The 23920-nt window shown below is 43.4% G+C and overlaps 1 protein-coding gene across 2 annotated transcripts in view; it reads left to right on the top strand.

Moving 5' to 3' along the window:
- The window catches only part of E2F6 (E2F transcription factor 6), a 338395-nt gene that overhangs the window by 75658 nt on the left and 238817 nt on the right, over window positions 1-23920 (top strand). The gene's annotated exons all lie outside the window — the stretch shown is intronic.

Genomic DNA, 23920 nt, shown 5'->3' with positions numbered 1-23920 from the left:
GTAGTGATATATATAATTTGCAGGGGAGTTTGCCCCCCTACAAAACTGTAAACACTTGTGTTGTAGACATACAATTTGTACAGCAGCTTCAGCACAAATGCCTGAGGGTCTGACGTCACCTCCTAACATTCCAAATTTGGTTGAATGTGGACATCGTGGTGATGATTTTTAATATTCTGTTAAAGCAGCATTGCCAAATTCGGAATGTCAGTTCGATCAAGTAAGATTTTTTATTTTTAACTTTTTGATTATGTGAGTGAGTGAGCGCGTGTGTGAGTGAGTGAGCGCGTGTGTGAGTGAGTGAGCGCGTGAGTGTGAGAGTGTGTGTCTTTAACACAAGTGTATTTTGTTTGTTTGTTTTAGACTTTCCATCTAGTATCTGATGTTACTGTTAAAGCAGGGTGCTTAATAAATTTGATTTCCCAGTGTTTATTTGCAGGATGTGCTATTGTTAGTTAAGTAACTATTAGGTGTTAGAAAAATTATATTGCTTTAGTTTTAATGGGAGGGGCTGGGGCCCTCTAGTAGTGTGCAGACTTCTAGATAACTAGGTACATTCATGATTTTTAACTAGTGATAATGATGCTGCAAGCACTAGGGCTACTCAGCAGGTGAAATTTCCTCAAGCTGTCAGGAATCCTCCCTTTTCTGATTGTCAGCTTCATCACATCTGCCTGTGTCTCGAGCTCTTTATCACACTTCACATCCAGATAGAAGAAAACATACCAAGGATGCCTTTCTTTTTGAGATTTTAGGTTTGTGGATTTGTAATGTTTCAGATAACATTCCAGAAGTGTGCTTTTATGCAAAAGGTCCTTTATGCTTTCTGTTAAACAGAACACTGTGCTTTTGTTGTTTGGTTGAGTTCCATAATTTCTTTTTAGTTTTGCCAGGATTTTAACTGGGCTTTTCACAAGAGGTGAAAAGGAAAGTTAAGGATCTTTTTACTGGAATGGTCTGTCTGCCAGACCTTACAAATTAGAACCTTCTGATTTTTCTTATAAAGAACTTTCCGTTAGGAAGGCACCATTATACATATTCTGTTTTTTTTTCCATTACTAAATTAACGAATAAATATTTTTATTGTTTTCTCTGTAGATTTGTGTCACTTTCTACTTTACGACCATGGTGCATTTGTCCATCCCAAAGATAGAAATTAAAGAAACAGGAAATAGTGCTGAGTCTATAAAATTTTTCTATGTCTGCTAAGGTGTCCCACCCCCATTTCAATCCTTAAGGGTAGGAGAACCCAGTTGTGGTGGCCGTGGGTCCCATCAATGCTGACTGCATGTCCTGGACCCCAAAGGTGTGTGCTTAAGAAGGATCTGACACCCTAGCACCCAACTGGTTGCTCTCCAAGCAGGGAGTTGTATACAGTAGACAAGTATGGGAAACTTGGCTTTGCATCCACAGTTTTACCTTTGTAGATGTTGCAACATGTGCATAGCATTATTTATTTCCAGAGCAACTTACACTCTGAAATGCAGCAGATGCTGGAGAGGTTGCCAGATGGAAGTCTTACAGATAAGTTAGTCTTACAGATAACTTCCTGTTTTTCCACCTGAGAAATTAAGAAATGACTTACAGTTTCAGAGCAGTTCTTGGTCAATTGTGATTGTTTCTTAACACATACTTGTCTTTGCTTTGTGATTGTTTCCAGCCCCCTCATATGAGCAACTAACAGGGTCTCTACCAGCTTCGCTCCCCACCCTGCCCCCTATTCCCTCCCGCCCCCAGTGGCCCCAGTGGCCCCACCTTTATTGCACTCAAATCCCTCCCATCTTTCCAATAGCCAACCACAGCTCTAACCCAACACTACCTACTCCATCTTCCCACTACTATCACACCTCCTCAACTAACATGTACAAGCATATCTTTCCTATGCTCACTGCATGCACTCTCCTTGCATATCTTACATCCTACCAAAGCTCCATCATTCCCCCACTCAACCACTACCACTGTACTACTACTCACACCACCACTCATGTCTCACCCACACTCAGCTCCCCTCCCACCAGCACAAGAACCATCCCTATGCACCCCCCACATATTGTACCAACTATATTACTCAGACATAAAGCATCCCTACAACTTAACATAGTGACCCTCCCACCATACCTATTACCCACAGAGCACAATCATAAAGTTTCCCTTATAAACAAACACATTAAAAAACTGAGAAAACTACTAATCTCATGCATATCAAAACTAGCCCTAAGTGGAGACATCCACCCCAGCCCTGGTCCTACCATCTCCAACCCCAATCCTCATAATCAGACTAGAAACCACAACTTCTCCCATATTACAGCCAATAGAAATCCAAGTGACTTCCTTCTACTAAGCCTAAATATTAGAAGTATATCCAACAAAGTCCATGAACTCCATGCCACCATAGACTTGTACTCCCCAGATATAGTCATCCTGGCTAAACCCTCACATTACCAGTGAGCAAATACTCCCTACAGGTTACGGCATACTAAGAGTAGACCGGCTAAACAAAAAAGGAGGTGGTGTAGCTATAATATTTACCAAAAAACAATCCCAAAGGGACCTATAAAACTGAGAAAAAAACAATTAAAAAGCAGCCACTGAGGACGAACACACTGAATGAACGGTAATAAACAAGTTTAATAACACACCAAAAAATTACTTGGCGCTTTCACCAGATACACACTGGCTTCTTCTGAAGAAGCCAGTGTGTATGTGGTGAAAGCGCCAAGTCATTTTTTGGTGTGTTATTAAACTTGTTTATTACTGTTCATTCAGTGTGTTCGTGCTCAATGGCTGCTTTTTATTGTTTTTTTCTTAGCTATAATATTTAAACAGCATCTAAACATCCAGATCTTAAAATCATCAGCTCCACAAATAGGCAATTAAGAAATATATACCAACCTCAAAATTAACCAAAACAAAACCATCAACATAATTGGATGCTACTTCCCACCTGTTCAAAACATCCCTCCACTAGAAAACCTCCTCAGCTGGTCTACCCACCATCTCCCCCAATAAACTATCATCTTAGGTGATTTCAATATTGACTGGCAATCCTGTTCTGGCAACAATCCAACCCATCATGTACACCTTCATGGCTTCACCCATCTAGTCCAGTCACTAACCTGGATAAATAAAAACTCCAGCAAGCACACTACCCTGGATTGGATACTAGTCAGTAAGAGCCCCCAGTCATATATAACAGGCTGCTTATCAGATAGCCTCAGTGATCACTCCCCAACATCCCTACTCAAAAAATACTATACCAAGCTAAACTTGTCATCTACCATCAAATACGTAAAAAACTAAACTTTAATCCACTCGCATTCATCTCATCCCACAAAGAATGTAACTGGCATCCTCTAAAGTACCTCAGTCTAGATGACGCAGTTGAATTTTTTAATACTACCTTCCCCGAACATCCTTAATTACCATGCCCCCATAAGATTTTCCAGAACCAAAGCACAACCCTCCCCATGGCTACAGAAAACCACTAAGTCAGAAATGAAAAACGGGGATAAAGCCTGGGAGCACTGGCGCAAAACCAAAACCCCCTCAGCTAGACAGAAATTCCTAGAACTACGCAATAGAGTCAAAAAGCTAATAAAACAGGACAAATTCCAATACTACCAGTCTGCCCTAGACTCCTCATAACACAGCCCCAAACAATTCTGGTCCTCCATAAACTCCATCCTCCACCCAGATAAAGTCAGTACCCCTCCTCCTAACATCCCTCACTCCTCAGAAAATATTGCTACCTCATTCAACACACACTTCACCCAAACCATACTATCACAAGCTAAACAACACAACCCCCTCCCCTCCAACCGACACCTTCAACTATCTCCCCACTGCCTTCTCTTTTTCTCCTGTACCTACCGCCAACATAAAAAACTCTTAACTAAACTTAAACCCACCAAATTAGCAGCAGACAAACTCCCAAGTGAATACCTACAAATCGCAGCTGATGCTCTGGCCTACCCAGTATCCATCTTGATTAACCGATCTCTGTCAGAAAGTTACGTTCCCACACTGTGGAAAGTATCACATATAATTCCCCTCCCCAAAGGCGGACCCTCCACAGAACTAACCAATTACCGCCCCATAGCTATTCTCTCTCCACTCTCCAAAATACTAGAGAAATGCATACACTCTCAGGTCTCAGACTACCTCCTTACTAACAACCTCCTTTCCAGTACTCAGCATGGTTTCCGACAAAAACCATAGCACCACCACTGCCTTACTCTCCTTTACTAACACTATCCTTCAGCATAAAAACAATGGCTATCTCTCCTCTGCTACTTTCCTATACCTATCTAAAGCATTTGACATGGTCCCACACAAACATCTTATCTCTGTCCTCAATAACCTATCCTTCTCACAATCCGTCACCAACTGGTTTCAGAGTTACCTGTCCGACTGCCAACAATCCATTGTATGGCAGAATGACATATCTCCCCAACTACCTGTCTCCATAGGGGTTCCCCAAGGATCCATCCTTGGACCCCTACTCTTCTCTGTTTACACCAATAATCTAGCCTCTGCTACCAAACATGGCACACTCGTACAATACGCAGATGACTCAACCATCATCTGCTCAGCCCAGTCCCTACCAAAACTGCAAAAAGTCACACAGGAAGCCTTTTCCTCTGTTGAAACATGGTTATCCGATGCCCAGTTAATACTCAACCCAAACAAAACTAAACTACTCATCTTCCAACCCACCAACATACTCAAAACAACTTTCACTTTAACATCACAGCAAAAGACAACACCACTATATACCCAACTGAACAGACCAAATTGCTAGGAGTGGAAATAGACAATAAACTAAAATTTGACATTCACATATCCATGACCATAAAAAAGTCCACAAAAAACTAGGAGCGTTGTACAGAAATAAGCAATTTCTCAACAAAGCGGCAAAGATTTCAATAGCAAATTCCCACCTTATCTCCACCCTACTTTATGCCTCTCCAATACATACCAACCTAAGGCAATGTGATCTAAACAAGCTAGAGACCTGCAACAACAAAATCGCCAAATTCGCCACAGGGGCATCCTACCGTAGTCACCACCGTCTCTCACGTGCTGAACTGGGCTGGCTTGAACTCCCTCACCTCCTTCAGTGGTCAACTCTCACTCACCCACAAACTAGTAAACCATCCACTAAATATCCCATCCCTCCAAAATCTACTCCAACTCTATCGCACCACTAGACCACTAAGATCCAGCAACAAAAATCACTTTCAGATCACTACAGCCAATAACTCTGCTGGTGAAGCACTATTCTCTTGCACCATAGCCAAATTATGGAACTCACTCCCACCTACAATTACCTCCGTACCATCATGCACCCACTTCAAAACTTTACTAAAAGTGCACCTAAAAACATGCTGGCTATGCCCTTGCAACTCCCACTCTAATATCATCCACCCCATCCAACCACTACCTTTCTTTCCACTCCACTAACTACCTTGATTATAGCAAGCTCAGATGCTCATAAGCCTAGTACTTATTATACAGCAGGAACTTCTCAATGTAACATTTGTTAATGTCTGTTATGTACTTCACAGATAAAGATTCTAGTTGTCTACTAATGTACTATGTTCTTCATCTGTAAATATGTTGTAAGTAATTGCTATGTTAAATTGTTAATCGCTATGTAATCCAATGTAACTACTGTCTGTTTATTTTACTGTGGAGCTTTTCTCCCCGGGCCTCCGCTGAAAATGGACCTAAGTCCAGTTGGACACTCCCGGTCAACAAATTTAAATAAAATAAATAAATAAATAAGCTACTGACCTCTGTAACCTGTCTGTATGCACAGTGTGCATACAGTGTGGCAGAAGAGGCAGTATAGACTGCATGGTCTGGCACTGCAGTTTGCCAACAGTCATGGTTCTGTCTAACTAATTTTCTCAAGGACACTGAGTTGACTACTAAACTTCCAGTTTCAGGCCTCTACTGATAGAAGAGAAATACAGCAGCTTTAGGAAAATATGGAGAAGTAGAGAAGACCTTGACAGTTGTGTAGACATCTCTTCACCAGCAGTGGAACCAGCCTCAGATGTGTTTGCAGAGTGGACTCAGTGGGAAAGATGTTGGGGAAAAAGCAGTACTCCCTGGGATAAATTTCCTGAGTTTTCATTGTTCCAGCTGTAAGGATCCTAATTTAGCTGCGGCTCACTTGCAGGTGGGCTTCCTATTTGTGTGTTATCCAAGGTCACATTATACTTCATTCTTTTACATGGAAAAACAGGAATTTTTGGATGAAGAGATTTTTATTTATGCAGTGTGTCATTCTTCTGGGTCTTTTTAATGTGGTATAGTTTTTCCCTTATTAGATATAGGATGTTACTTTTTGTTAAGGGTTGCCTGTTCCAATCCTTTCAGCTGGATGTTCTTCATCTCACATTGCTGCAGTCCTTACATATGGGTAGTCCGCTGTCCTCGGTCGGCCCGAATACCAAAGTATTAGGCTGACGTCGGTCAAGGCGCTTAAAACTGACATCAGGACGTCAGGGTACAAAAGCGCATGACCGACGTCATATCCTCAGTCTTTTTTGCCGCATGGTCTGATGCAGAAGCAGCGTTGCAAGTGCCGTCATGTTCTGAAATTTTCGAGTTTGGAGTTTCAGACCGAATCCAAGTTGGCTAAGTACCCGTTAGAATATTTTGTTTTTCTTGCCTCAGTGTATTACCGATGTCAGAAAAAGTGAATAATTGTATTTCTTGTGGGAAACAGATACCGCATAGGGATTATCATTCTTTGTGCATTCCTTGTTTGGGGCCTGAGCACCACGTAGAATGGGTGTCGCTTTTGTGCTAGGTTTAATGCGCACTATTAAGGTTGGATTGTGCTAGGCTGGTCTTGTAAGCGGTGCAATTATAATATGCCGTCGGATACTCCGCCCGCTTCGAAGAAGCGCAAGACAAAGAGGTTAAACCTAGGCAAGATGAGTCGTCCGTTCCGGACGCCGGTTCTTTAGAGGAACCGGTGGTTCCGATGGAGGCTTCTCTGGAGTCTCAGGGGGAGACTTTGATTTTGCAGGATGTGGCCTCTCAAGAGGCAGGTCAGGCTGAAGGGGCTTCTCAGGTTTCTGTACTCCCCTCCCTTCCCAGGGTGGTTAGACCCTCTCCTTCTGATGTTCTTCATCTCACATTGCTGCAGTCCTTACACTTGGGTAGTCCGCTGTCCTCGGTCGGCCCGAATATCAAAGTATTAGGCTGGCCGGTCAAGGCTTAAGACTGACATCAGGACGTCAGGGTACAAATGCGCATGACCGACGTCATATCCTCAGTCTTTTTTGCTGCATGGTCCTATGCAGAAGCAGCGTTGCAAGTGCCGTTCGGCGTTCTGAAATTTTTCGAATTCGGAGTTTCAGACCGAGTCAAAGTTGGCTAAGTACCCGTTGAGAACATTTTAGTTTTTCTTGCCTCAGTGGTTTACCGGATGTCAGAAAAAGTGAATAACTGTATTTCTTGTGGGAAACAGATACCGCATAGAGATTATCATACTTTGTGTATTCCTTGTTTGGGGCCTGAGCACGACGTTGTTGGGTGTCGCTTTTGTGCTAGGTTCAATAAGCGCACTATTAAGCGCAGGTTAGATTGTGCCAGGTTGGTCTTTGGGAAGCGGTGCAATTATAAGATGCCGTCGGATGCTCCGACACCTGCTTCTTCGAAGAAGCGCAAAGACAAAGCAGCTAGACCTAGGCAAGAAGAGTCGTCCGTACCGGACGCCGGTTCTTTAGAGGCGTCAGTGGAACCGGTGGTTCCGGAGGCTTCTGGAGCCCAGGGGGAGACTTTGTTATTGCAGGATGTGGCCTCTCAGGAGGCAGGTCAGGCTGAAGGGGCTTCTCAGGTTACTGTACTCCCCTCCCTTCCTAAGGTGGTTAGGCCCTCTCCTTCTGTTTCTAAGGCTTCTCCCAGAGGCAGGCCAGGTTTAGCTTCTGTTGGTGTCACTCCTAGTTCTACAGGATCTGTGCCCAAGAAGCACATGCTTAAAATGGCAGAAGATTTAATTACTTTGATTAGAGGTTCTTTGTCCCCTCCAGATAATAGGCCTAGGGTGGAACCAGAGTTGGGGAGTTTTGAGCAGGCTTCAGATGTTTCAGAGTCTTCGGCTGAAGACTTGCAGGAGTACTCTCCTTATTCTGATTCTGATGCAGATGATTCAACTCCTTCTGCTTCTCCTCCAGAGGATTTTTCTTTTTCAGAGACTCTTCATTCCATGAGGGAACATTTTAAGTGGGAAGGTCAGGACTTCTCTGATTCCAGGAAAAGGCTTAGGGAATTTTTGCTTTTACCCCAGCATAGGCCTTTGGCTATACCTCCGGTTCTGGATGTTGTGGAAGATGTGTTTGCAGGGGCTTCTCTTAATCCTGATTCTTTGCCTCCTGCTCCTGTTAAACCGGATAGGTATTACAGGGTGCCTGGGGCTCATAAATATCTTTATAAGAGTCCTAGGGCGGACCCAGAAACTGTTAGTCAGGGACCTAAAGGTGTCAAGGCCTCTGTTGTAAAAAATCCGGTTCCTCCAGATAAAGAGGCCAGAGCTTTGGATAGATGGGGAAAGAAAGTCTATACTTCTTCCACCTTAGCTATGAGGGCTTTGAATTGCCAGTTTCACATGTTGAAATATCAGAACTATCTTCTTTCTCAATTGAAGTCTAAGGTAGATGCTCTGGCGGAAGGCATTGAGTGTAAAGAATTACAAGATTTAGTGCATGTTTCTGAACAGGTGGGTAAGCATTCTTTACAATGTGGTTTTGATGCTGTACAGGCCTCGTCTAGGGTGGCTGCCACTGGGTCAGTTCTTCGCAGGCACGCCTGGCTGAGGATCAGAATTTATCTGAACATGTTAAGACAAGGATTTTGGATGCTCCTTTACAGTCTGATGTGTTGTTTGGTTCACCTGTGGAGTCAGTCTTGAAGAAAATGGAGGACAAGGCTAAGTCTATGCAGACTGTTAAAGATTTTTTGCAAGTTCAGCCTCCAGTTTAGTAGGAATTGGCCTGCTAAGGGGTGGACGTGCCCTTCTTATGATTCACAGTCTAGGGGTAGATCTAGACGTGGTAGGGGCAGAGCTCAGAGCTCCTTTAGACCTAGAACAGGGAGTTCTCCTGCACATTCTTAGGGTGAGGGCAGGGGCCAGTCCTTTCGTAAACAGGCCCAATGACCTACCTTTTCAGCTGCCAGATCCTTCTTGCATGGCAGCACCTTTGGGAGGAAGGTTGGCACTCTTCAAGGAAAATTGGAGTTTGATTACCCAAGACAGATGGGTATTAGATATCATACACCAAGGTTACAGGTTTTATTTCCATACCTTGCCTCCTTTCAAGGGCATGCCGGACATTCCTCCTCAACAAAGACTAGAGGCTCACAAACAAATTTCTCTGCTGCTCCAATTAGGGGCCATACAACCGGTCCCTCTGTCAGAAGTGGGCCTAGGATTTTATTCTCGCCTGTTCCTAGTACCAAAGAAGGGGAACACGTGGAGACCAATTCTGGATTTATCTATCCTCAACACTTATCTGGACATTCCCAAGTTCAAAATGTTGATGTTACAACAGCTTTTACCTCTGCTGGGCAAAGATCACTGGATGGTGACTCTGGATCTCAAGGAGGCTTACCTTCATGTTCCTATCAGGCTAAGTTGCAGGAAGTATCTGCGCTTTCGAGCTGGGACTTCTCATTATCAGTTCTCTGCATTGCCCTTTGGCTTATCTACTGCGCCCAGAGTGTTCACGAAGGTTCTGGCTCCAGTGATAGCCTTCTTCAGGCTAAGAGGAATTCAGATCTGTCCTTATTTGGACGATTGCCTGATTCTGGCCCAAGGAAAGGACGAACTTCTTCATCATTTACAATATGTGATAGCAGTGCTAAGATGCCTGGGGTATTCTGTGAACGAAATAAAGTCCAGTCTAGTACCCTCTCAGGACATGTGCTTTCTGGGTGTAAGACTGAATACAGCATCCCAGATGGCCTTTTTGACCCCGGACAAACAAAAGAATCTTTCTCTTTACTTCCATCAATTGTCTCATCAGTCCAGGCTGACTGCAAGGACAGTCCTTCAAGCCTTGGGGTTCATGGCATCTTGTATTCTGGTGCTTCCCAATGCCAAACTGCATATGAGGAAGCTGCAATGGTATCTCAAAAATGTATGGACACAGCACTGCCAAGATTTGGACACTGTCATTCAGATAATACCTTGCATTCAAAAGGAATTTTTGTGGTGGGCTCAGGAATGTCACCTAAACAAGGGACTCTGTGACCCGGCCAGAGGCGAGTCAGATTCTAACGACAGATGCCTCAGACAAAGCTTGGGGAGCTCATCTAAATGGAAAGTGGGTACAAGACACGTGGCCTGCCAGACTTCAACATCTACATATCAACCTGAAGGAGATGTTAGCAGTCCAATTTGCATTAATAGCTTTCAAGGATTTACTTCTTCCAGGGCAGGTGTTGATTCTAACAGACAACACAACTGTCATGTGGTACATCAACAAGCAAGGGGGAACACATTCTTATCCTCTATGCAGACAAGCAATGATTTTGTGGGAGACTGCTCTCAGTTTACAGTTAAATCTTCAGGCAAGGTTTCTGCCGGGAGCACAGAACTCCTTAGCAGATGTGTTGAGCAGACAAATTATGGATCCCCACGAGTGGAAATTGGATCCTCATGTATTTCAGAAATTGACAGTGTTATGGGGAACTCCAGGCATAGATCTGTTCGCTTCTCCACTGAACTACCAGCTGCCAAAGTTTTGCACAAAAAGGTTTCATCCCACAGCTTGGAAAGTGGATGCTCTTTCATTCAATTGGAGCAAACTTCATGTGTATGCCTTTCCACCTCTGCCTCTCCTCCCAAAGGTACTCCTGAAGGTCAGACAGGACAAGCCAAAGATGATTTTAATAGCTCCGGATTGGCCTCGACAGCACTGGTACCCATTACTGCGAAGTCTGGTATGGGAGCCTCCATGGCCTTTACCTTCGATTCCACACCTGCTGTCTCAGGAGAACAGTCATTTACTCAATGTCAAACTTCACTCTCTTCACCTAACAGCCTGGCATATTCTGTTTTGAACCCTGGAGGGTCTCAGCTTCCACAGCAACTTTTGAATGTTATTTTGGAGGCCAGAAGGCCTAGGAAAGTGTGCAGATAAATGGAAGAGATTTTTATTTTGGAGTACAGCAAAGGAGTTTGATGTTTCTAAGCCTAATTTAAGTGTGGCTCTTCAATATCTTACTGAGTTACTGGACAAAGGTTTGTCCTTCTCTTCTATTAAGGTGCATGCTGCAGCAATTTCTGCTCACTATGACTGTGACCCACCGTTATTTTCTCATCCTTTGTTTAAGCAATTCCTTAGAGGGGCAAAGAATATAAGACCCCCACGTAGAGCTCCTACTCCTGCTTGGGATCTCAATTTTGTGTTGGAGAAACTTGCTCTACAACCTTTTGAGCCTGCAGCTACTGCCGAGTTGAAATATTTATCATGGAAGACTGCTTTTGTTGGCCATTACCTCTGCAAGAAGGGTTTCTGAATTACAGGCCCTTATGGCGGTTGAGCCTTTCTTAATTTTCCATAAGGATAGGGTATCTTTGCATACTAATCCTTCCTTTATGCCTAAAGTGGTTTCTAGTGTGGCTTTAAACCAGACTATTCATTTGCCTACTTTTTATGCAAACCCCAAAATAAAGGGAAAAGATTTTGCACACTTTGGATATACACAGGCAGTTGCGATATTATTTGAGCAGAACTAAAGGGTTCAGGCAGTCTCAGCAGTTATTTGTTTCATTTGCTTTGGGTTCTCAGGGCAAGCCTGTGTCAAAACAAACTATTTCTAAGTGGATTGGGTTTTGTATTGCTTTCTGTTATTCCCATCATGGTAAGGAGATTCCAGCTGGGATTAGGCCTCATTCCACTAGGGCTACTGCCACTTCTACAGCTTTTTAAGGGGTGGCAACTAAAGATATTTTGGAGGCAGCTACTTGGAGTTCAGTGCATACTTTCTCTAAGCATTACCACCTTCCACTTTACTCTAAATCTAGGGCTGGTTTTGCCACTGCAATTTTACAGGGCATTTTGGCAGCTCCTAATGCTATAGTTTTGCCATCCTCCCTTTCCTCTGCTTTGGGATTCTACCCAAGTGTAAGGACTGCAGCAATGTGAGATGAAGAACATAGTACAGTTTTGTACCTACCATAAATGTAGATGTTCGAAGATCCACATTGCTGCAGTCCAACCCTCCCTCCTTCCCTCTGTATTTAGAGGCGGTTGTGTGGTTTGGGTTGTGAATATTGTGGATATTGTATATATTGTACATATGATTAGTGCAAGGGTGGTTGGTTGTTCTTTGCTGTCTTTTGGTTTTGACCTTTCTTTTTAGGGTCTTCTGACATCTGGGGCAAGAAAAGACTGAGGATATGGCGTCGGTCATGCGCATTTGTACCCTGACGTCCTGATGTCAGTCTTAAGCGCCTTGACCGACGTCAGCCTAATACTTTGATATTCGGGCCGACCGAGGACAGCGGACTACCCAAGTGTAAGGACTGCAGCAATGTGGATCTTCGAACATCTACATTTATGGTAGGTACAAAACTGTACTTTTCCAAGGCTTCTTCCAGAGGCAGGCCAGGTTTAGCTTCTGTTGGTGTCAGTCCTAGTTCAGCAGGGTCTGTGCCTAAGAAGCACATGCTTAAAATGGCAGAAGATCTGATTACTCTGATTAGAGGTTATTTGCCCCCTCCTGATAAGAGGCCTAGGGTGGAGCCAGAGTTGGAAAGTTTTGTACAGGCTTCGGATGTTTCAGAGTCTTCGGCTGAAGACTTGCAGGAGTACTCTCCTTATTCTGATTCTGATGCAGAAGATTCCACTCCTTCTGCTTCTCCTCCAGAGGATTTTTCTTTTTCAGAGACACTTCATTCTGTGAGGGAACATTTTAAGTGGGAAGGTCAGGACTTCTCTGATTCACGGAAAAGGCTTAGGGAATTTTTGTTTTTACCTCAGCATAGGCCCTTAGCTGTACCCCCTGTTCTGGATGTTGTGCAAGGTGTGTTTTCAGAGGCTTCACTTAATCCTGATTCTCTGCCTCCTGCGCCTGTTAAACCGGATAGGTATTACAGGGTGCCTGAGGCTCATAAATATCTATATAAGAGTCCTAGGGCGGACCCAGAAACTATTTGTCAGGGACCTAAGGGTGTCAGGCCCTCTGTTGTAAAGAACCCGGTTCCTCTAGATAAAGAGGCCAGGGCTTTGGATAGATGGGGAAAGAAGATCTATACATCTTCTACCTTAGCAATGAGGGCTTTGAATTGCCAGTTTCATATGTTGAAATATCAAAATTTTCTTCTTTCTCAATTGAAATCTAAGGTGGATGCTCTGGCAGAAGGCATTGAGTGTAAAGAATTACAAGATTTGGTGCATGTCTCTGAACAGGTGGGTAAGCATTCTTTACAGTGTGGTTTTGATGCTGTGCAGGCCTCTTCTAGGGTGGCTGCCACTGGTTCAGTTCTTCCGAGGGACGCCTGGCTTAAGGATCAGAATTTATCTGACCATGTTAAGACAAGGATTTTGGATGCTCCTTTGCAGTCTGAAGTGTTGTTTGGTCCACCTGTGGAGTCAGTCTTGAAGAAAATGGAGGACAAGGCTAAGTCTATGCAGACTGTTAAAGATTTTTTGCAAGTTCAGCCTCCGAAGTTTAGTAGAAATTGGCCTGCTAAGGGGTGGATGTATCCTTCTTCTGATTCTCAGTCTAGGGGTAGGTCTAGACGTGGTAGGGGCAAGGCTCAGAGTTCCTTCAGACCTAGAACATGGAGTTCACCTGCACAATCTTCGAGTGAGGGCAGGGGCCAGTCCTTTCGTAAACAGGCCCAATGACCTACTCTTTCAGCTGCCAGATCCTTCTTGCCTGGCAGCACCTTTGGGAGAACGGTTGGCACTCTTCAAGGAAAATTGGATTTTAATTACCCAGGGCAAATGGGTATTGGATATCATACACCAAGGTTACAAGTTTTATTTCCATACCTTGCCCCCTTTCAAAGGCATGCCAGACGTTCCTCCTCAGCAAAGACTAGAGGCTCACAAACAGATTTCTCTATTACTTCAAATAGGAGCTATACAACCGGTCCCTCTGCCAGAAGTGGGCCTAGGATTTTATTCTCGCCTGTTTCTAGTACCAAAGAAAGGGAACACGTGGAGACCAATTTTGGATTTATCTATCCTCAACACATATCTGGACATTCCCAAGTTCAAAATGTTGACGTTACAACAGCTTTTACCTCTGCTGGGCAAAGATCACTGGATGGTAACTCTGGATCTCAAGGAAGCTTACCTTCATGTTCCTATCAGGCCCAGTTGCAGGAAGTATCTGCGTTGGGCTGGGACTTTTCATTATCAGTTCTCTGCATTGCCCTTTGGCTTATCTACTGCCCAGAGTGTTCACTAAGGTTCTGGCTCCAGTGGTAGCTTTCTTCAGGCTAAGAGGAATACAAATCTATCCTTATTTGGACGATTGCCTGATTCTGGCTCAAGGAAAGGACGAACTTCTTCATCATTTACAGTATGTGATGGCAGTGTTAAGATGCCTAGGGTATTCTGTGAACGAAATAAAGTCCAGTCTAGTACCCTCTCAGGATATGTGCTTTCTGGGTGTGAGACTGAATACAGCATCCCAGATGGCCTTTTGACCCCGGACAAACAAAAGAATCTTTCTCTTTATTTCCATCAATTGTCTCGTCAGTCCAGGCTGACTGCAAGGACAGTCCTTCAAGCCTTGGGGTTCATGGCATCTTGTATTCTGGTACTTCCCAATGCCAAACTGCATATGAGGAAGCTACAATGGTATCTCAAAAATGTATGGACGAAACACTGCCAAGATATGGACACTGTCATTCAGATAATACCTTGCATTCAAAAGGAATTTTTGTGGTGGGCTCAGGAATGTCACCTAAACAAGGGACTCTCTGTGACCCGACCAGAGGCGAGTCAGATTCTAACGACAGATGCCTCAGACAAAGCTTGGGAGCTCATCTAAATGGAAAATGGGTACAAGACACGTGACCTGCCAGACTTCAACATTTACATATCAACTTGAAGGAGATGTTAGCAGTCCAATTTGCATTGATAGCTTTCAAGGATTTACTTCCAGGGCAGGTGTTGATTCAAACAGACAACACAACTGTCATGTGGTACATCAACAAGCAAGGGGACACATTCATACCCTCTATGCAGACAAGCAATGATTTTGTGGGAGACTGCTCTCAGTTTACAGCTAAATCTTCAGGCAAGGTTTCTGCCAGGAACACAGAACTCCTTAGCAGATGTGTTGAGCAGACAAATTATGGATCCCCACGAGTGGAAATTGGATCCTCCTGTATTTCAAGAATTGACAGTGTTATGGGGAACTCCAGACATAGATCTGTTCGCTTCTCCACTAAATTACCAGTTGCCAAAGTTTTGCACAAAAGGTTTCATCCCACAGCTTGGAAAGTGGATGCTCTCTCATTCAATTGGAGCAATCTTCACGTGTATGCCTTTCCACCACTGCCTCTCCTCCCAAAGGTACTCCTGAAGGTCAGACAGGACAAGCCAACCATGATTTTAATAGCTCCGGATTGGCCTCGACAGCACTGGTACCCATTACTGAGAAGTCTGGTTCGGGAGCCTCCGTGGCCTTTGCCTTCGATTCCACACCTACTGTCTCAGGAGAACAGTCATTTACTCAATGTCAAACTTCACTCTCTGCATCTAACAGCCTGGCATATTCTGTTTTAAACCCTGGAGGGTCTCAGCTTCCACAACAAGTTTTGAATGTTATTTTGGAGGCCAGAAGGCCTAGTACAAGGAAAGTTTACGAGATAAATGGAGGAGATTTTTAATTTGGAGTACAGCAAAGGACTTTGATGTTTCTAAACCTAATTTAAGTGTTGCTCTTCAATACCTTACTGAGTTATTGGACAAAGGTTTGTCCTTCTCCTCTATAAAGGTTCATGCTGCAGCAATTTCTGCTCACTATGACTGTGACCCACCATTATTTTCTCATCCTTTGTTTAAGCAATTCCTTAGAGGGCAAAGAATATAAGACCCCACGTGAGCTCCTACTCCTCCTTGGGATCTCAATTTTGTGTTGGAGAAACTCACTCTACAACCTTTTGAGCCTGCAGCTACTGCCGAGTTGAAATATTTATCATGGAAGACTGCTTTTGTTGGCCATTACCTCTGTAGAAGGGTTTCTGAATTACAGGCCCTTATGGCGGTTGAGCCTTTCTTAATTTTCCACAAGGATAGGGTGTCTTTATGTACTAACCCTTCCTTTATGCCTAAAGTGGTTTCTAGTGTGGCTTTAAACCAAACTATTCATTTGCCTACTTTTATGCAAACCCCAAAATAAAGGGAGAAGATTTTGCACACTTTGGATATCCACAGACAGTTGCGATATTATTTGAGCAGAACTAAAGGGTTCAGGCAGTCTCAGCAGTTGTTTGTTTCATTTGCTTTGGGTTCTCCGGGCAAACCTGTTTCAAAACAAACTATTTCTAAGTGGATTGGTTTTTGTATTGCTTTCTGTTATTCCCATCATGGTAAGGAGATTCCAGTTGGGATTAGGCCTCATTCCACTAGGGCTACTGCCACTTCTACAGCTTTTAAGGGGGTGGCTACTAAAGATATTTTGGAGGCAGCTACTTGAGTTCAGTGCATACTTTCTCTAAGCATTACCACCTTCCACTTTACTCTAAATCTAGGGCTGGTTTTGCCACTGCAATTTTACAGGGCATTTTGGCAGCTCCTAATGCTTTATAGTTTTGCCATCCTCCCTTACCTCTGCTTTGGGATTCTACCCATATGTAAGGACTGCAGCAATGTGAGATGAAGAACATAGTACAGTTTTGTACCTACCATAAATGTAGATGTTCGAAGATCCACATTGCTGCAGTCCAATTTACCCTCTCCTTCCCTCTGTATTTAGAGGTGGTTGTGTGGTTTGGGTTGTAAATTTTGTAAATATGGTTAGTGCAGGGGTGGTTGTTGGTTCTTTGCTGTTTTTGGCTTTGGCCTTTCTTTTTAGGGCCTTCTGACATCTGGGGCAAGAAAAGACTGAGGATTTGACGTCGGTCATGCGCTTTTGTACCCTGACGTCCTGATGTCAGTTTTAAGCGCCTTGACCGACGTCAGCCTAATACTTTGGTATTCGGGCCGACCGAGGACAGCGGACTACCCATATGTAAGGACTGCAGCAATGTGGATCTTCGAACATCTACATTTATGGTAGGTACAAAACTGTACTTTATTTGATCTTTAAAATTTTATATTAATGTCTGCTGACTTCTGCCCTAATATGGCCACACCTTTCAGAGATAAATAGTTATGGAGTATCTTTTTCATTCCTCTCTTCCTTTTGGAATCTCATGATATTCCTTATTTAATACTCCTTGGATTATTTTTATCTTTAGCTTCTTTGTTCCAGGTTCCTAAATTTGCCATTTCCGGCAGCTGTTGGAAAGAATCATTTCTGATCTCTGTTCTCCCTACAAAGATTTATTTTCTTGAGAGCTACAGAGCTACCGTCATTGTCTTGACTCTATGACCTTGTAACGTTGGCACTCTTGGAGGAGAACATTTCTGTTGCATATTTTATAACAGTTAAGAAACGGATGTTCATCATGTTTCACTGTTGCAGTCCTTACAAATGGGTTATCTGGCTCCAGGTAGCCCACAGTCAGCCAGAATACCAAAGTCCTTGGTATATGACGTCGGCTACCTTCGGTTTAAGCCTGACGTCAGGATGTCGGGTACAAAGGAAGGCAGCTGACACCATTTCCTCAGTCTTTCTTGCCGCGGAGCCCAAAGCAGAAGCATTTTGCACGAATGCTGGTCAGCAGAGTACCTTCTTGTTGTATTCTGAGTGTTTAGTTGAAGACATCCTCAGATAATTACCCTGTTGGGGACCCTCTTTTCTTGCTTTAACGAATGTCAAAGAAAGTTAATAACTGTCTTGCCTGTGGAAAACAGATTCACCACCATGATTTTCACTCCTATTGTATCACTTGTTAAGCCTTGAGCACGATGTCCCTAATTGTGTTCTCTGTGCTTCTTTCAACCCGCGTACCATTCATCGTAGAGCTAGGATCTTGTTCAAGCATTTTGGAGTTTGGCCTAAGTTCATTGGTATGGCGTCTTCTGGTCTCCCGACTTCGGATTTCCTAAGAAGTGCAAGGATAAGGACTGCGACAGGCTTAGGGTCAAATTAATCGATGACGTCCCTGTTAAGTTGATTGTCGGTCAAGCAGTAGCCAGTGAGGTGGTTTCATTGCCCCTGCAGTCCGTGGATGTTCAGCAGCAGGTGTCTGCAGAGACCTTTTCTGAGTCCTCCATTCCGCAGGCTTCTGCCTCATCTTTGGACCCTATGCCAGTCACTGCCTCTGATGGATCCAGAGCTGCTAAGCAGGCTCCGGCTTCTGAGGCCTCTTTTCTCTGACTGGAGACCAGATCCAGACCGACTACCTCAGTTCACACTTCTGCGGTGGCTAGGCCTCCCGAGCCCCTCCGGCTATCTGGCAGGCCTTCCAGCCGAAAATTTACTCCAAAGCAGGCGCCAGCCTCCCCTCAAATGTCTCAAGCTCAGATGGTTAAGATGGCTAGTAATCTCTTGACTGTTATCAGGGGCTCTCAGCCACCTCCTTCTAAGAGGGCTAGGGAATTGTCCCCAGAAGTTTTGTCTGCCTCAGACTCTGAGGTTTCCAGCATCTCTACTGATGAAGAAGGAAACTCTCAGCTTTTTTCTGGTTTTGAGGATTTTGATGCAGAAGACTCCATTCCTTCTGCCTCCCCTCTGGAAGATTTGCCCTTTGTGGATACTCTGAGTAGTCTTACCGAGCATTTCAAATGGGAAAGTCAGGACTACCCTCAGTCTAAGAAGCAGATTAGGGAGTTCTTGGGTTTGCCTCAGCATAAGCCTTTGGCTATCCCTCTGGTTTTGGAAGTTGTTGATGATGTTTTCTTGGAGAATTCTTTGACTCCTAATTCTGTTCCTCCTGCACCCAAAAAGCCTGTCAGGTATTATAGAGTTCCTGAGTCTCATCATTTCCTCTTCAAGAATCCTACTGCTGATCCTGAGATTATTTCTCAGGGCCCTGAGGGTGTTAAAGCCACGGTTGCTAAAAATCCTGTTCCTTCTGACAGGGACTCTAGGGCCTTAGGTGGGGTAAAAAGATTTATACTTCTTCCACCCTGGCTATTAGGTGTGTTAATTGTCTCTTTCATATGCTTGAGTATGAGCAGCATATTTTGGAGGCCATTAAGCTAAAATTGCTGGTGTTCCTTCCCTGATGGAGAGTAAGGACATGCAAGATTTATTGAATTCTGCCACTCTTGTTACTAAACATTCTCTACATTGTGGTTTTGACACTTTGGAGGCTTCTTGTAGGGCAGCAGCCACTGGTTCTGTTATTAGAAGACATGCTTGGCTCAGGGAACAGCCCCTTTCTGAACCTGTCAAATCTAAATTACTGGATGTGCCTTTGCACAAGGACAATCTTTTTGGTAGCAAAGCAGAAGAGGTGCTGAAAAAGTTGGAGGATAAGGCTAAATCTATGCAAACTGTTAAGGATTTTCTGCAAGTTCAGCCTCCTCGTTTTAGTGGGCATTACCTTTCTAAGAATTGGACTTTTCCTGACCCTAGTAAACAAGGTTGCACTAGGTCTAGGGGTTATAGGTCTTCCAGGGGACAGACTTCCACCTCTCAAAAGGCTAAGCACTGGCAGGCTTCACCTTCAAAATCGGGTAGTTCTAAGTAGACTTCCCAAAGCAAGCATTCTCAATGACTCAGGCCTTCCCCTGCTTGCCTCTGCGGGCCCAGGGTTTCCTTTGGGGGAAGGTTGGCCATTTTTGCAGCCATGTGGCACACTATCACGGACGACAAATGGGTGCTCAAAATAATATCCCAAGGCTACAGATTCTACTTTCACATCTTTCCTGTCCCCCCAAGGATACCCAGATATTCCCTGTCTTCAAAAAGCAGAAGCAGAAAAACAAGTTTCTTCTTTGCTAAACCTGGGAGTAATAGAGCCAGTTCCTGCACTAAAAATAGGCCAGAGTTTTTACTCAAGACTTTTCCTGGTTCCCAAAAAAGCGGGCACCTGGCATCCTATTCTGGATTTGTCCATTCTAAACACTTTTCTGGTGATTCCCAAGTTCAAAATGCTCTCTTTAGCAGTTGCTGTGCTGGCCAAGAATTCCTGGCTGGTTACTTTGGATCTCAAAGAAGCTGACCTGCACATTCCAATAAGGGAAAGCTGCAGGCAGTTCCTTTGCTTCAGGGCAGGGAACAGGCACTTCCAATTCTCTGCACTGCCCTTTGGCATATCTGCTGCTCCCAGAGTTTTTACAAAATGCCTGGCTCCAGTCATTGCCTTTTGCAGGCAAAGAAACATTCATATTTGCCCTTACTTGGATGATTGTCTTATTCAGGCAAACTCTCCAGGGCAACTTCTAAAGGATTTGGACTTTGTGTAGCCCAAAGAGGTGAGAAGGTTCTTTACAATCAATGAAAAGAAGTACCCACCAGGGAGATTGTACTCCTGGGAGCGAGTCAGCCGCCCAGATGGTATCCCTCCCTCAAGAGAAACAAATGGATCTTTTGAATTACTTCAAGACTTTGGCAAGCATGACCCAGCTCTCAGTAAGGCAATTCCTGCAAGCCCTGGGATTCATGGCTTTGTGTATTCTGAGGATTCCATATGCCAGACTGCATGTGAGGAAAATACAATGGTACCTCAAAAACCTTTGGTGTCAACACTCGGGATTTAGACTTGATTCTTCCTCTGATTCCCTGCCTGCAGACGGAGTTCCTTTGGTGGGTGAAGGCCTACCTTTCTGTCTACCTCCTGCCAGCCAGACTCTCACCACAGATGCCTCGGACTACGCTTGGGGATTACATCTAGAGAGCAGATGCATTCAGGGGACTTGGAGCTATCAAGAAGTTCATTTGCACATAAATCTGAAGGAATTTATGGCAGTCCAGCAGGCCTTGATGGCTTTCAAGCATCTTCTGTCTCCTGGTAATCTTCCAATCAGGAGAGACAATGCTACAATCATGTGGTACATCAACAAGCAGGGAGGGACTCACTCTTACCCCCTGTGCAGACAGAGCATGATACTGTGGTCCCTGGCAGCCTCCATGGGCATTCATCTGATAGCTCAGTTTCTTCCAGGAAGGCTCAACACCTTGGCAGACCGGTTGAGCAGGCAGGTCCTGGATCCTCACGAGTGGCAACTAAACAAGACCATCTTCTATCGCATCATTCAGCATCTGGGCGCTCCCCAGGTGGATCTCTTTTCATCTCCGAACAACCACCTTCTGCCAACCTTTTGCACCAGGGATCATCACGACAAAGCATGGAAAGTGGATGCTCTGTCCTTCCCCTGGACACAGCTTTCGATCTGTGCATTCCCTCCTCTGCCTCTTCTTCTCAGAGTGCTGTTAAAGATAAGGGATGAAAAATCAAGGGCCATCATCATAGCTCCAGACTGGCCCAGGCAGTATTGGTATCCATTTCTTCGCAGTCTCTCCCAGTCTCAGCCTTGGCATCTTCCCCTGACACCAGATCTCTTGGTTCGGGGGGGGGGGGGAATTCTGCATCCTTGCCTTCAGACTGCATTTAGCAGCCTGGCTCATAATTTAAATCTTTCCCAACACGTAGTTGAGGTCCTTTGTGAGGCCAGGAGGCCTAGCACTAGGAAATCTTACGCAGATAAGTGGAAAAGATTCTCCATTTGGATTCAGACTAGAGGAGAAGACCCATCTCAACCTACTCCTCCTCTCTTATTCTTGACTATCCGGCAGGCTTGCGTAATGGTGGACTTTCCTTCTCTTCTGTCAAGATTCACGCTTCAGCTATTACTGCTCATCCTTTGAATAACCCAAGGTGAAGTTGTTAAATCTCGCCGTTTATTCTCACTGATGGGTTCGGAGCCAATCCTTGGCTCCGACGCGGCCGTTAGCAAAGCTCAAGGTTCATCGCAAATTCAAAAGCCAAGAACTCGACTCAGGCCAGTCTAAAACGTAAAAAACATGAAAAACAGCAAATTTTATTAAGCCACTGTAAAAGCTTTTCGTTAGTACCTTGCACTAACTTCTTCAGACAAGCAAAACATTCACACCATTACAAGTGAGTTTAAATACCAGCATTGAAACACTTAACCACGCCCCTTGCTCTCCCTTTAGCTCCTTAAAGGTACAGATCACAGCTAACTAAGGTACATTTGCAATTCTCAATTAACATAATAAAAAATTCATACACCGAAACTGTAATAATAACAGGCTTTGAAACTGAAAGAAAAAAAATATTTTGATTATTAAACTGTATAAAGTAGATAAATATATAAAATATATAAATAACATAAAAATAACGATGTTCAACCTACAGCATAAATACTAATAATGGTAATGATGCTTCCTAATCAAAAATTACCTATGCATGCATTGTATCTTGCCTACTTTCAAGTAAAATAACTAATATAATGAATATAATAAATATAATAATTAATGCATACTGTCCTAAGCATCTAAATAACTAGAACAGCTACCCAAGAAAAATAATATAATATTAATCATCTCACTAAATAATAAAAATAATAAAAATATTAAAAATATAGAAATATAAAATATGACTTGTAACATATAATATAACATAGCATAGATTTAGGCTACTCAGTATAGGTTTAATACTGTCATTAAATAACAGGCCTAAAAATTAGCGTATCTAGACCTAAAATTACTAAATAATAAAATCTGAATCAGTAATATAAATTGTAAAGTAATAATGATGTATAATCATAACAATAACGGATAACTATTAACCCTCCACCACTGTCGACTAATAAAGAGTTATGAAACCATTAATTTGTCGAGACTCATTTTTCATTTTTTGACTCTCATTTTAAAAAATTGTGAGAATAAACAGCTCGTCACCTCTTCAAACTTTTAAGTTTTAAAAAACAACTAATGGATAACGAGCTGTTAAGACAAGGGCGGCGATATGCTTCCAATCTTAATTGCCAAAGAAGCTCTTTACATTCTAATCTATATGTCTCAGGTCCATAAGAATTGGTATTATACAGCTGATCTATAACCATAAATGTAAACTCATGGTTTGGGTTATTCTGAATGTGCATAGCCAAAGCATTGTCCATTTTCATTCTTCTTATGGCATACAAATGCTCATACATTCTTTCCTGGAGTTTCCTCTCAGTCTTGCCAATGTAAAAACTGGGGCATGATGAACATTGAGCAAGGTATACCACTTTTCCGGTCTTGAAAGTTTATTTATTAAAGCTGAAGGTTCACCAGTAGCTTGAGACCCAAGCCCCTTATCCCATGATACACTGCTGGAATTACCTCAGAACTATTTTGCTGTGGCACAGATCTCGGTGTTCCAGATAGCTCGGACCAGTTTTATTGGATAGATTCGTCTATTTGCAAGTTTTAAAAACTTTTTCTTGACTTTCTTGTTAGGATAGTTTATATAAAATATTTCTGTATAGATTTAGATAAGTGCCCTGTGTTGGCTTGTTTTTTCTATGAAGTTGGCCTAGTAGTTGGCCTTGTATTTAACTATCTTAGTCAGTAGTTATTTAGATAGTTTGAGTGTTTTTTTTTCCATTGTTTAAATTTGTCTAGATTTAAAAAGAGATGTCTGATGAGAAAGAGAAGCCACATCCTAAATCTGGCTTCAAAAAATGTCCAGATTGTGGACAAAAAAATGTTAGTCACTGACTGGCACGTTCAGTGTGTTTATTGTCTGGGGGCATTACACCTCCAAGACTCTTGTAACATCTGTCACTCCTTCTCTTCCAGGGCACTTTTAGAGAGGAGGAGGAAATTGGTGGATAGGGGTTTACTTCAGCACCCCTTCTCGGAAGCA

The sequence above is a fragment of the Protopterus annectens genome, chromosome 1.part1 (genome assembly GCF_019279795.1).
Source record: "Protopterus annectens isolate FY-2018-M chromosome 1.part1, PAN1.0, whole genome shotgun sequence".
NCBI lineage: Eukaryota > Metazoa > Chordata > Ceratodontiformes > Protopteridae > Protopterus > Protopterus annectens.
Note: the sequence above shows the minus strand (reverse complement) of the source record. Positions and strands in the feature narration are given on the sequence as shown.